The sequence below is a fragment of the Chiloscyllium plagiosum genome, chromosome 8, assembly GCF_004010195.1.
Source record: "Chiloscyllium plagiosum isolate BGI_BamShark_2017 chromosome 8, ASM401019v2, whole genome shotgun sequence".
In the NCBI taxonomy this organism is placed as follows: Eukaryota; Metazoa; Chordata; class Chondrichthyes; order Orectolobiformes; family Hemiscylliidae; genus Chiloscyllium; species Chiloscyllium plagiosum.
The window spans coordinates 63,474,386-63,486,919 of record NC_057717.1 but is presented as its reverse complement, the minus strand read 5'-3'; positions in this window follow the sequence as shown (position 1 = coordinate 63,486,919).

Sequence of the window (12,534 nt, the reverse complement as noted above, 5' to 3'; positions counted from 1 at the left end):
GTGTGTGTGTGTGTAGGAATATCTGTGAGTGTGTGTGTGTGTGTAGTTCAATGGTGATCACCTGTAATGTGACATGAACCCAAGGTCCCGGTTGAGGCCCTCCCTTTGGGTACCGAACTTAGCTATCAGCCTCTGCTCGGCCACTTCCTCTGCTGCCTGTCCCGAAGTCCACCTTGGAGGATGGTCACCCGAAGGTCCGAGGCTGAATGTCCTGGACCACTGAAGTATTCCCCAACTTGGAGGGAACTCTCCTGTCTGTTGAATGTTGTGCAGTGCCCATTCATCCGTTGTCGTAGCCTTTGCTCGGTTTCCCCAATGTACCATGCCTCCGGGCATCCTTTCCTGCAACGTATAAGATAGACAACGTTGGCAGGGTCACACGAGTACCTGCCATGTACAAGGTGGGAGGTGTTCCGACGCGTAATGGTGGTATCTATGTCCACAATTTGACACGTCTTGTGATAAGAAGTGTTGTTTTGTAAATCTTAATTGGGAGTTGTATCTGGCGAGAATTACAGGAGGGAAGGGAAAAGATTAAATTAAGCAGGAGATGTTTCCCTATGTCGTAATACTAAGAACATAATGGCATGGGGATAGGCCCTCCATCCCAACAAACCTGCACTGGCACATGTTGCCTTTCTAATGTTAAAAAGAACGGTCTTGCTTCGACACATCCTATGCCATTCTATTCCCCACCGACTCATCTCTGTGTTAAGATACCTCTAAAATGTTGTTAATTTGTTTTCTTCTCCTTTGTCAGTGTATTTTAGACACTTCCTTATTTTGTACAGAACAAAAAGCCTGTCGAATCTCCGTCAAACTTTCCGCCTTTTTCTGAAGCATATGTCCCTGAGCTATTGATATTTCTACTCCAGGTGAAAATAGCCTCTAATTCCACTCCTATCTATGCCTTTAACAATTTTGTAAATGACTATCAGGTCGCTCCTCAGCCATTGATGTCCACGTGAAAACAACCCATTTGGTACAATATCTCTTTCAGACTAATTTCCTCCAAACCAGGCGATATTCTGGAAACGTTTTTCTACTTGCTCTCCAGCACCTCGGTTCTGCTGCTGTGAAAACCAATACTGCGCACAATATTCCAAATATGGCCACAGTAAATTTCTATAACTCTGCAACATGATCAACCATAATTTATACTGTATACTCCCACAGATGTACCCAAGTCTTCTTAACCACTATGATTATCCATTTTGTCACTTTCAGGGAATTGTGGAGCTGTACTCTGACAACCATTCCGATATCGATATGACTAATAGTTTTTGTTTTCTACTGGATACTTCTCTCCTGCAATTGGCCTTGTAAAATGCATCATCGCACAACTGTCCATACTAAATTGCATGTGTTTTTTTCTTCTTCAAAGTTTCCATCCGACCGAGATACTGGTGCGTCCTCTCGCAATCATTCTCACGATCGAAACTCCTCCACTCTTTGCACATATCTCCAGTCACAAAAACACCATCCCACACTGACTTAGTCCACAATGACCTCACAGTTCTGGACCCATCTTACCGACTTACTGCTGCTCCAGTGTGACTTCAACTTCTGTATGAGCCTCCAATAAGGAGCACTATCAAAGGTCGTGCTCTGGTCCATAAGGCCACCATCAAGCCCCATTCCCACATCAATCACCTTTCTTAATTCTTCAAAATGTTCAATTGAATTTGTCAGACATGATCTTCCCCACACAAAGTCATGCTGCCTTTAGCGCATCCGCCATGTTTTTCCATGAGTCAGCTGTATCTTTAAGAATGTTCTCCAGTAATTTCTCTACCACAGACGTAAGGCTCACAAACTGAATTTTCTTCGATTAACTCTTGTTCCCTTCTTCCAAAAGGAAACAATGTTTACTCTCTCCCGTTTTCAGTAAACTCTCCTGTGATCAAAAGAGCATAAAAAGAATGTGTACAATGCCCCAACATTTTCTTCCCTCACTTCCATCAACACTCTGTGATTAATCCAATCATATCTAACAGACTTTTCTACCTGAATGTTTTACAAAAAGACCAGGATATCCTCCAATTTTTCGAAACTGAAGTATCCTGCAATATCACCACATCCTTCTCTCGACTTACCATCCACAATGTCCTCCTCTCGATTTACCATCCATACTGTCCTTCTCCTTCATGAATACGAATATATAATATTCGTTAAGGACTTCACCCACTTCCTCCAGATCCACGCATTCATTCTCTCGTTTGTCGTGACATGGACATACTCTTTCCCTGGCTCCTGCCTTACTCCTGATAAACCAGCTTGAGTATACCTTAGTTCCGTTTCCCAGTTACATTCCAGGATGTATTTTAACTCTCTGAGCTCCGTGTTAACATTTTTTATGTGAATTAATACAGTTTTCGAGCCCTATCAGTGTCTTCAGTTTCCACACACTTACAAGTTCCTTCTTTTCGTTTTTTGAATGAGCTCGCCAATCCTCTTGTCAAAAGCTTCCCAAATCTTGTCATTCTGAGCACTCTGTGTCGGTGATCGGATCTCATATTCCTAAATGCAGGAACATTTCGACAGTTTACGAGAATTTTCGAAGAAAAGGCTGATGAAATTCAATGTGAGCAAACATGAAGACTTGTACTTTGGAAAAGCGAACACTGGCATGAACGATTTTATAAACGGTGAGGAAATCCATATTGCTAACGTCCAAACGGATCTGGGAGTGCTACAGGGTTGTCTAAGGTTGACTCGCAGGATGAGTCTGTGATTTAAAAAGCAAATATAATATTGTCATTTATTTCAAGAGGGTTGGAATGTAAAAGTAGTGAAGTGCTACTGAGATATTATGAAGATCTGGTTGGGCCCCGTTTAAAATACTGTGTCCAGCTTTGGTCCCCATACCTCAGGAAGGACATCCGGGCACTGGAGCGTGTCCAGCGGAGATGCACATGAATGACCCCTGGAATGGTAAGCCTAACATACGATGAACGGCTGAGGATCCTGGGATGGCATCCATTGGAGCTTAGATGGTTGAGGGAAGATCCAGTTGAAACGTACAAGATATTGCATCGCTTGCCAAGGGCGGACGCTGGGAAATTGTTTCCGTCAGGTGAGGATATTAGGACTTGTGGCCACAGCCTTAGACGTAGTCGAGGTCAATTTAGAATGAACATGAGGAGACACTTCGGCAGCCACAGAGTGGTGGGGTTGGTTCATTCATTGCCACGGATCGCATTGGATGCCGGGTTCTTAAATATGTTCAAGGCACAGATTGATAAATTCTTAATCTCGCAAGGAAGAAAGGGTTACGGGGAGAGTGCAGGTAAGTGGCGTTCAAATGTCCATCAACCATGATTGAATGGCGGAGTTGACTCGATGGGTTAAATGTGGTGTTCTCAAACATTGGTCCCAGATTCATCACTATATCTCACATTGTTGTGGCCCTTTTAAATTTCAATTTAAATTAAGTATCATATACAAACCTTACACAGCTACTGGCGTTTTCTTTTGTTCGCCTTTTGTGTTCCTTACTTTATTTGTTTTCATTCTCTTTATTGAAAATATGTCTCCTAAGTATCGCTTGCTCTATCTTGCCAGCAACATTCCACAATTTCTTTTTTGTTCACACCCCTCGACATTCCATTCTTCTCTGTAGTACTGAGATCCCTCTAAAAATGATATTACCGAAGCCTTTCTTTGTTAGTATGCTTGCTGACTTCCAGGGAACTCTGGATTTAGCAACCAGACTCTTATCATTTTAGGGAAAACACTTTCTCAGAGCCACTTTTCTCGACCTGATATTGCTCTGATTCTAGGAGAAAATGAGGGCGGTAGATGCTGGGGATCAGAGTCGAGAGTGTGGTGCTGGAAAAAGCACAGGCGATCAGACAGCATCGAAGGAGTAGGAAAATCGACATTTAGGATATGAGGCATTCATCAAGAATGAGACTGTGAGCCAACGGTTTGGAGAGATAAAGAGGAGGGGAATTGGGCTAAGGGGAAATTAGCTGAGATTGTGATCGGGAGATGGATGTGGAGGTGATAGTGATAAATCAGAGAGGAGTTTGGAGCAGATAGGTGGGAAGGAATCTGGCCAGGTTCGACACTTCACGAGTGTGGCACAATTTCCAATGAAGAGTTCCTGGTCGAAAAGTCGATTCTCCTGCTCCTCCGATTCTGCCTGACCAGATGTGCTTTGCCAGCATGACACTCTCAACAATGTTCTGACTCTGATTAATCTACTTGTTATCGTTTCCTATTCACTTGAATGACTCATTTCCCAAGTTAATAAAATGAGCATCATTCACGCTAAGAAGCCAATTCTTAGTCTAGCTTTGCCATTTGAAATACTTACGTCAAAATCAAATGAATTATGATCACTATTCCTTAAATAAGGCCCCTTTCCTTCCAAATAGCAGTGGTCATGAGTGTAGAAAATGCTGTCTACGGAATGCCACGGCACTCACACTTGCTGTTGTGCCTCAGTGGTGGAGGGGATGGATAGCAATCATGAGGACTGATCTTTTCCAGGTGTGGATGCAGAGCTGTCCTGAAGTTCCAATTGCTGACACTCACAACAGGTATTTTAGCGCTGGTGATTATTCCAAGCAGGAGTGTATTTTCACCAGATTCCAGTTAACTATAATTTTATTCGTGCCCCTATCGTCATTCACTTTCAAATGGCGCCTCGATGTAAAGAGTAATTGCTCTCACGGTCCTTTTGGAAATGCACTCCTTCAAACTGAGCTTGCAATAGAGACATCAGCTCAGTGAGCCTGACGACACACGAACTGAATGACACTGAGCAGGGTATTGCTGATTGATCACATTTTTATTGCTGATAGCTTCCTTTATATTTACATGGTAGATCGTACACCAATGGGTCAGTGACCAGCTGCAATGCAAGTCCCTGCTTTTTGTTTACATGGCATACTGTGCAACTTATCACGTTGTGGGTAGATGTCAATATTCTTGCTCAAATGGATTAGATTTTTTGGAGGTGTGGCAATTTCTGGAGGTAAGCAACAGTTTCTAGTGTCTCCAGCCATTTCTTGACATTGTGTGGGGTAAAGCGAGTTGTCTGAACCCTGGGGTCTGTGATGCTTTTGCCTCTGAAAGGAACCGAAATGGATCACCTGCTCAGTCCTTCTGGCTGATGGTTGTTATAAACGCAACAGCTTTAATTTCCCTTCTGACATGATGCGCTCCCCCATCGCAGTGGATTTCATTGTTGGAGAGCAGTCTCCTCCTCTAATGGTCTCTTTCATTGTCCACTATCATTTACACCAACATGTGGCAGGACAACTGAGGCAGATTTGAGCTATACATTGTGGGACCACTGAGCTCTGTCCTTCACTTGCTGCTTCGGCTGTTGAACATGCAAGTCGGCATCTTGTTGTAGCTGAAGGCAATAAAGTTTTCTCCAGGTTATTCTCAAATATCTCGGTCTGGCTGGTGCTGCTTCCGGCATGTCCTTCTGCACTCTTCACAGAACCAAGCTGGAGCACTGGCTTCATAATTACGACAGAGATAGAGGTATGCCGAGCCGTGAGCTTCTAGACTGTATGAGTTGTATAGCGCATGATTCTGCTGCTGCCCGATGGCCTACAACATGTTCGTTGCTCGATCAATTTAAAGTCTCTCCCATTCAGCTCACAGGTTGCCACATAGTATAGTAAAGGGTTACAAAATGTGGAAATGACACTTCCTCCCCACAAGTTCTATGCAGTGGCAACTCTTACTGATATATTAAATTCAGAGGTGTCTCTCTGAAGTAGGAGGATCGGTGACGATGTTGTCATCTGTATGCTTCTCATAACGTGCCTCTGAGAAACCTAGCAGCCAGAGGATTCAGCATAAATGCTGAACGCTATGCTGATTATATACCAGCAAGCTACCTATCAAACACCAGCCCCGCCCCCCCCCCCCCCCCCCCCCCCCCCCCAACAAGGTACTTTTTGATCTGACTACTTATTAAGAAATCTCACAATCGAATCCTGAAACAGACATTTAAACTTTAGACAATGTCGGCCTGTTGCTTGATTAGTCTGTGTGAAATACATGGCAGGTCCCTTTTACATTTTGTACAATGAAGATGTAATATCACTTTATTTCTTACTTGTTTTAAAATAAACCGAAATTCATTGCTCTCAGTTTAACACAATTAAAGTGAGCAATAATTAAATTACCAGAGAGCACATCTAACTATTATACAATCCAGTAAGCAGCTGATTCATGTTCAGAACTGTGAACACACCATCTTACAGTCAGCAAAGCTGTTGCAAATATCTTTAAAAAAAAACTGTATTCAGACGCAGTGTTACTGGGCTTCACCACAACCTCCAAAACACTGGCCAGCTCCAATATCTATCCAGAGTCCTTTCAAACTGGAGCTGGCCAGATTCCGCACAATCCCTCACAACAGACCAAGAAGAGACATACCTGAACAACAGGGAAATGCATGGCCAATCGACTATCACAGTGGTGGTGCTGGTCCAAGCACAATTCAACATTTGTAAAAAAAACACCTGACCACAATCATTTTTTTAATCTATTCTCGAATGCCACCGAAACTCCGAAATTCTCTACCTTGGACGCGATCTGAAATGAAATTACTATAAAGATGATGGACTCCTGACTCACATTGCGTCTTGCACTGAATCCCTCATAAACCGTCTTCAGTGTATGTCTGCTCCACAATGTCAGTATGTAAGCAGAAATGATGTCCAGCATGATCCCAGACCAACTTCCAAGTGTGTGACTCGAGGTAGAAATTTCTGTGTAGGTATTTTCAGCATTGGTCAAACCATTAACAGCAAAGTCGGTTTATTGACGGTTCGACATCGTTAGGTAATATTGACTTTTCAACTGTCCGATAAGCACAAACCCACCCGTTTGTTCTGTTCACTTTTATCATAACTATATGATGAAAGCAGTGCACAAATCACAGTAAGGGGCTTTGTAATGATGCATCTCATTACTACAACCAAGAGCAAATTATTATGAAGTGTAAGGAAGCAACTACTTTCCCTTGTGATAATATTGTGAGCTAACATTCACACACAATCATTTTCATGGCAAATTTATCACTGTCAAACGTTCTACAGCTCGATATGGCTACATTATCAATTGATTCTGTCCTTCTCATAGCGCAGGAATGTGATGTGTCAATATCAGTGTGTACCTGATGTTAGGTGTGTAGGCCATGCTTTTGAAAGACTGATAATGTGTTTTAAACAGCAAATCCTTTGAGCTGTTCACAGCAACCAAGGTACTGACTGTGCCCAACCAGCGTGCGCTCACAAAACCAAAAACTCAGTGCCCAACTTTGGGCATTGATTGGACAATATTTTTCATTCTAATTTATTCATGGGATGGGATTGAGCCAAAATATATTGCCCTCCCATGTTGCCCTTAGGGAGGTGGTGGTAAGCTGCCACAATAAACCACGACAACCCATGCGCTGTAGGTACGTTTACAATACCCTCAGGGTGGGAACTTGAAACAGTGACACTGAGGAACAGCAATACGTGTCCAAATCAGGATGGTGGCTGGCTTGGTATTGATTGTTCTGGTGTTCCCATGTATTTGCTGCCCTTGTCCTTCTTGATGGTGGTTTTTCAGGGTTACTTTGTAAGAGGCTTCGGTAAATTTCTGCAGAGTAATATGTAGATGACAGGCATTGTTGCTAGTAACTGTCAGTCGATGAGGAGTGAAGCTGCACTCTTATTGATACTTGGGGTATATCGCATCACACACATTTTCAACGTGTGTCGAAATGATGGAGGAGAGGCTTTCAGAAATCTTGAGGAAATGTATTTTTACTGGATTCATAGCCTCTGACATACTTTTAAAGACAATGAATTTATTTCAGTTAGCAAGTGTAGTTCCGGAATAGCACAGGATGTCAGACAACAACTGAGGTACATAGAGTCAAAACGTTTCAGCATAAGCCCCTCACTGGAACGGATAATGAATTTATTTGGTCCATCCAGTTCTTGTTAACAGTAATATCCAGTATATTGGTCCTTCGGAATTCTGTTGTGGCGATAGCATTGAATAAGTTGTTAGAGGTGACAGTTGTCTGGCATGTGTGTAAGGATAAGGTGGCTTGTCGCTTTTAAGAATGCACCTGCATATTTTGCATATCTGAGTAATCACATATGATGTTGAATGTTATGCAATCATTGGAAAACACTCCCACTTGTGATTTTACAGTGGAGAGATAGTTACTCATTATGCAGCTGAAGATTGTTATGTCGAGAACAGGTCGATGCCAGTGCTGGATCCCAGCAGGAACTGGTTGAATGTCATGTTATTGGGGCCCACAGTCTTTGCATTTTCTAGTCCCTGCAGCCTGCTTAGATATACCACACGAACTGAATCAAGTTAGTTGAAAACTGTCAGCTGGAGAAGACTAAAATAGATCATCCCTTCGACACTTCTGTCTGAACCATTTTGTGAACGTTTCAGCCTTATTTTTCGATTGTTGATTTGGGAACTTCCACCATGTGGATGCCTTTGCTGACGGATTTCCGGTTGGAATGCCAGATGTTCTCATGAGGGTGTTTGTTTAATCTGTCACAGGCTGGAAGTGTTGACCTTGTCGAACTAATGTCCCTCACCGTTTTTGTGCATGATGCCGGTTTCAGCTGATCATGTATTTTCGTGACTAGTTTATGCTCATATATCCTCGTGGCTAGTTTAATGCCCGCTTATCCAATGTCATATTCGTTGCGAGGCATTTTGTACATGACGTTCAATCTCCTGAATGTGGGTACGCAGTCATTTAAAGTTATCAAGAGCTGTTTAAATGTCCTAGTAGGTTTTTGGGCTGCCATGATACCTTGGGCCGGAGTAACCTGGTCGTCATCTCCGAGATGTCTTTGATGTTCGGCAGGGAGACTCGAGTCTCGGGGGTTCTTCTATTACCCTGGGAAAAAAATACTGAGTGTGTTCAAACTCTTCATGGCTCTCATGTCCTCGACACTTCCAAAATATACCTCTCTGTCACCTGCTCTCTAATGAAAAATGTTGTAGTTTGTCGAACCTCTTCCTATACCTGAGAGCATTGAGTCCTGGGTAGATACATTTAAATTTCTATTGCACTACTTTCCAGTTTAATAATATCCTTCCAATAGCAAGATTAACAAAACTGAACACAATGATCGGACTACAGCCTCACTGACATCCTGCACAACTACAACATAACTTCCCAACTTCTGAACTTAATGTCCTGACTGATGAAGGACAGTGCGCCGGAAGCCTCCTTCATTGTACTGTGTACCTGTGACTCCACTTTCAGAGAACCGTGCACCTGAACGCCAAGGTATTTCTGTTCCAGTGCACGCTTAAGGTTCTGCTACTCACCATGGAAATTCCACCTTTACTCGATCTTGCAAAATGCAAACCCTCACACGTATCTATATTAAACCACATTTACCATTTCTCAGCCTAATTTCCCACCTTTCACGATTTCTAATAAACTTTCTCACTGCCCACGATACTGCCCTTTTTTGTGTCATCTACAAACTTCCTCATCATGCCAGAATGTTGTCATTGAAGTCATTGAGAAAGAAACACTAATGGCCTCAGCACCATTCCCTGTTGAACCGCACTCCTCACAAGCAACCAGTCCAACAAGCATCCTTCCACTATTTCCCCTCTGCTTCCTACCATCAAGCCAGTTGTGTATCCAATTTGTCAGCTCCATCTGAATTCCATGTAATCTATTCTTCCAGAGCAGCCTGCCATATGGAACCTTATCAAAGTTCTTACTGAAATCTACATAGACTATGTACCCCATCCGAGGAGCATTCCATGCTCCCTAAACCTGTAACATTTTCTAGTCTACCCCATCCTCCACATCTCTGTAATATTCTCCAGTCCATGCCATAATTCCCATTCGTGTAATATTCTTCAGACTCCACAACTGCTGTTAAATCTACCACATTCTCGACTCCACTGAATGTTTCCACACCCTGCTCAATTTGACCACTTTAACGATCCACAGCCTTACAGCTGTCCCGACCTTTGAAATTTCATCTCGGCACTCCAACTCTGCAACTTGCTCCAAACTGTAAAACCCTTCCTCACGCGATTCTCTGACAGCTGTTAACTGCCTTTAACCCTGTAAGAACGTCAACCCCCTTAAGACTTCTGTAACTCTATAATCTCAACTAACCCTCACACACACATTATCACTGAAAAACTCCCAGCATTCACATCGAGGCTTTCGAGGTAACCCTTCTTTCCCGGACTAACCAAAATCTGATAATCGCTGTCGGAATTATACTCAATAACCTAGCCTCGACAGCCCTCTGCAGTTTTGCAATCCACAGCTTCAATACCCACTGAGAGACTAAATTCAGCCTCATCTCCTTATTGATTGAGTAAGATCTTGTTGAGATTTGATTCTGTCTGGTCACAGATTCTCACACAAAAGCAAAATAAAACGATGTGGCAAAAATAATTATTCAGAGTAAGGCTATGGAGATTCTCTATATTAACATTACTAAACCACTTGACAATGGTAGATTGGTCTGTAAAATCAAATCACAATCTATGGAATCCATGGTGATTGATAAGTTGAATACAAAATTTTCTTTGTCACAGTTGTCACAGGTATCGGACGGTTTATTTCTGTTTACAGGTCTGTGGTCAGGGATGTTGTGCAAGAATCAGTGCTGCAATCCATGTTTGTACTTTATATCAGTGAATAAGAGGAAAACGTCAGTGCTCTGATCAGTAATTTTACAGACGATATGTGGAAAGACATTTAATTATTGGGATATCTGGGAGAATTGTGGATAATGAGGAAGGATGAAAAAGATTGTAGCAGTATGTCGATCAGCTGGAACACTGGTTGGAGAAATGAAAAAAGAAATGCATTTCATCGTGACAAGTATAAGGTGAAGCATTTTGGAAGTCAAATGGTAGAGTAAAATACACTTTCAACAACCGACTGTGCTTTACAGATGAATCTTGGTTGCGTTTCCATAGCTTCCTGAAAATAACAACACGGTCTGATGTGATGGTAAAGAATGTGTACAGCATGTTTGCCTCCCTCGATCGCATCATTAATTGCAGACGTTTATATGTCATGCTGTAACTGAGTAAAGCTTCAAACGGCTCAGTTTGGAATGGTATGTGTAGTTCTCATCGCCACACGATCGGAAGGATGCGGAGGCTTTGAAGAAGGTGCAAAAGAGGTTTACCAGAATGTTGCCTGGATGGCAATGTGACAAGGAGAAGTCGAGGTTTTGCCTGTATGCAAAAGTGTTGACTATAAGGAGAGGTTGGACACAGTTGGATTGTTTTTCTAGAGTGGTGGAAGCTCAAAGGCAACCTAGTCCAGATATATGGCATTGGGAGAGGCGTGAATAGTCTGGATTGTCGGAATCTCTTTTCCAACGTGGAAATATCAAATGCTAGGGCGCCTTAGACTCAGGTGAAAATGACAATTTTAAATGAGATGAACAGAACAAGTTTTTCTTGCATAGAGGGTGAAAGCTGCCCATGTAGAAGGGGAAAAGTTAGCAAAGTGTTTAAGTGGGGTTCAGACAGAAATGCGAACAGGCAGAGATTAAAGAGATATGAGCCACGTGCAGGCAGATGGTATCAGTTTATAAAAGCATCATGGTCAACACTGCCATGGAGTGCCGAAGGGCATTTGCTGTGATGTACTGTTCAATTATCTAAACTCCCTGTCTCTACATTGTCAAATGCACTCAGAATCTTGGATGTGTATTGAAATTCTCTTTCATTCTTCTAAATTACAGTGTGTTCATGCTCAACTGACTCAACCCCTTATGATTAGAATATCCGTCTAGTCCCATGATCAACCAATCATTCTCTGGCCTGCCTGCAAAGCCAGAATTTCTTTCCCGAGGACGATAATAATATTCATATTATTCTATGCTACATTTGATTCGTTACTTGTATACATTTAGCAAGTCCACTCTATGTTTGGAATCCATTCCCATTGTAATAACTTACAGCATCTTGTTTACATGCACTATTACCTGATGACTTGTAAGCTGCCACTTACACAAGAATTCTCAAAACTCCTTGTCCAGTCTGTGTGAAACCAAACGGTGCTAGCCCCTGGCAGTAAGTTGGGAAAAGCTAGACTGTAATAGATAGGCTATGACAATAAATAATAACTGCACACTTAGAAACAATGGGATACACATGATTTTATGAAAGGGAAATATTTTAAACTTGTTTGGATTTTACATTTTGGAATGACCATTAATGACAGAATTGATAGAGATGTGGGAGAGGACTCTTGGTTTGGGGATTTTTGAAGATCCAGACACGTTTTGAACAATTTCAATAAGGGACAAATCTTAGCTAGGGAGAGAGTAGGGCCCCTTAAACTTCACTGAGGCTGTCGATGTGTATCTACTGTTGATGGGGGAGATCTGAAACAAATATCTTGCTGTAGGACCTCCTATTGAGAATGATAGGAATCTCAGTAATCACGGAGAATAAATTGTGATATCTTGGAAAGTGTTAACGTTGTAGAATATGATGTGCTGGAAGTCTTGAAATTCAAAAAGGTTT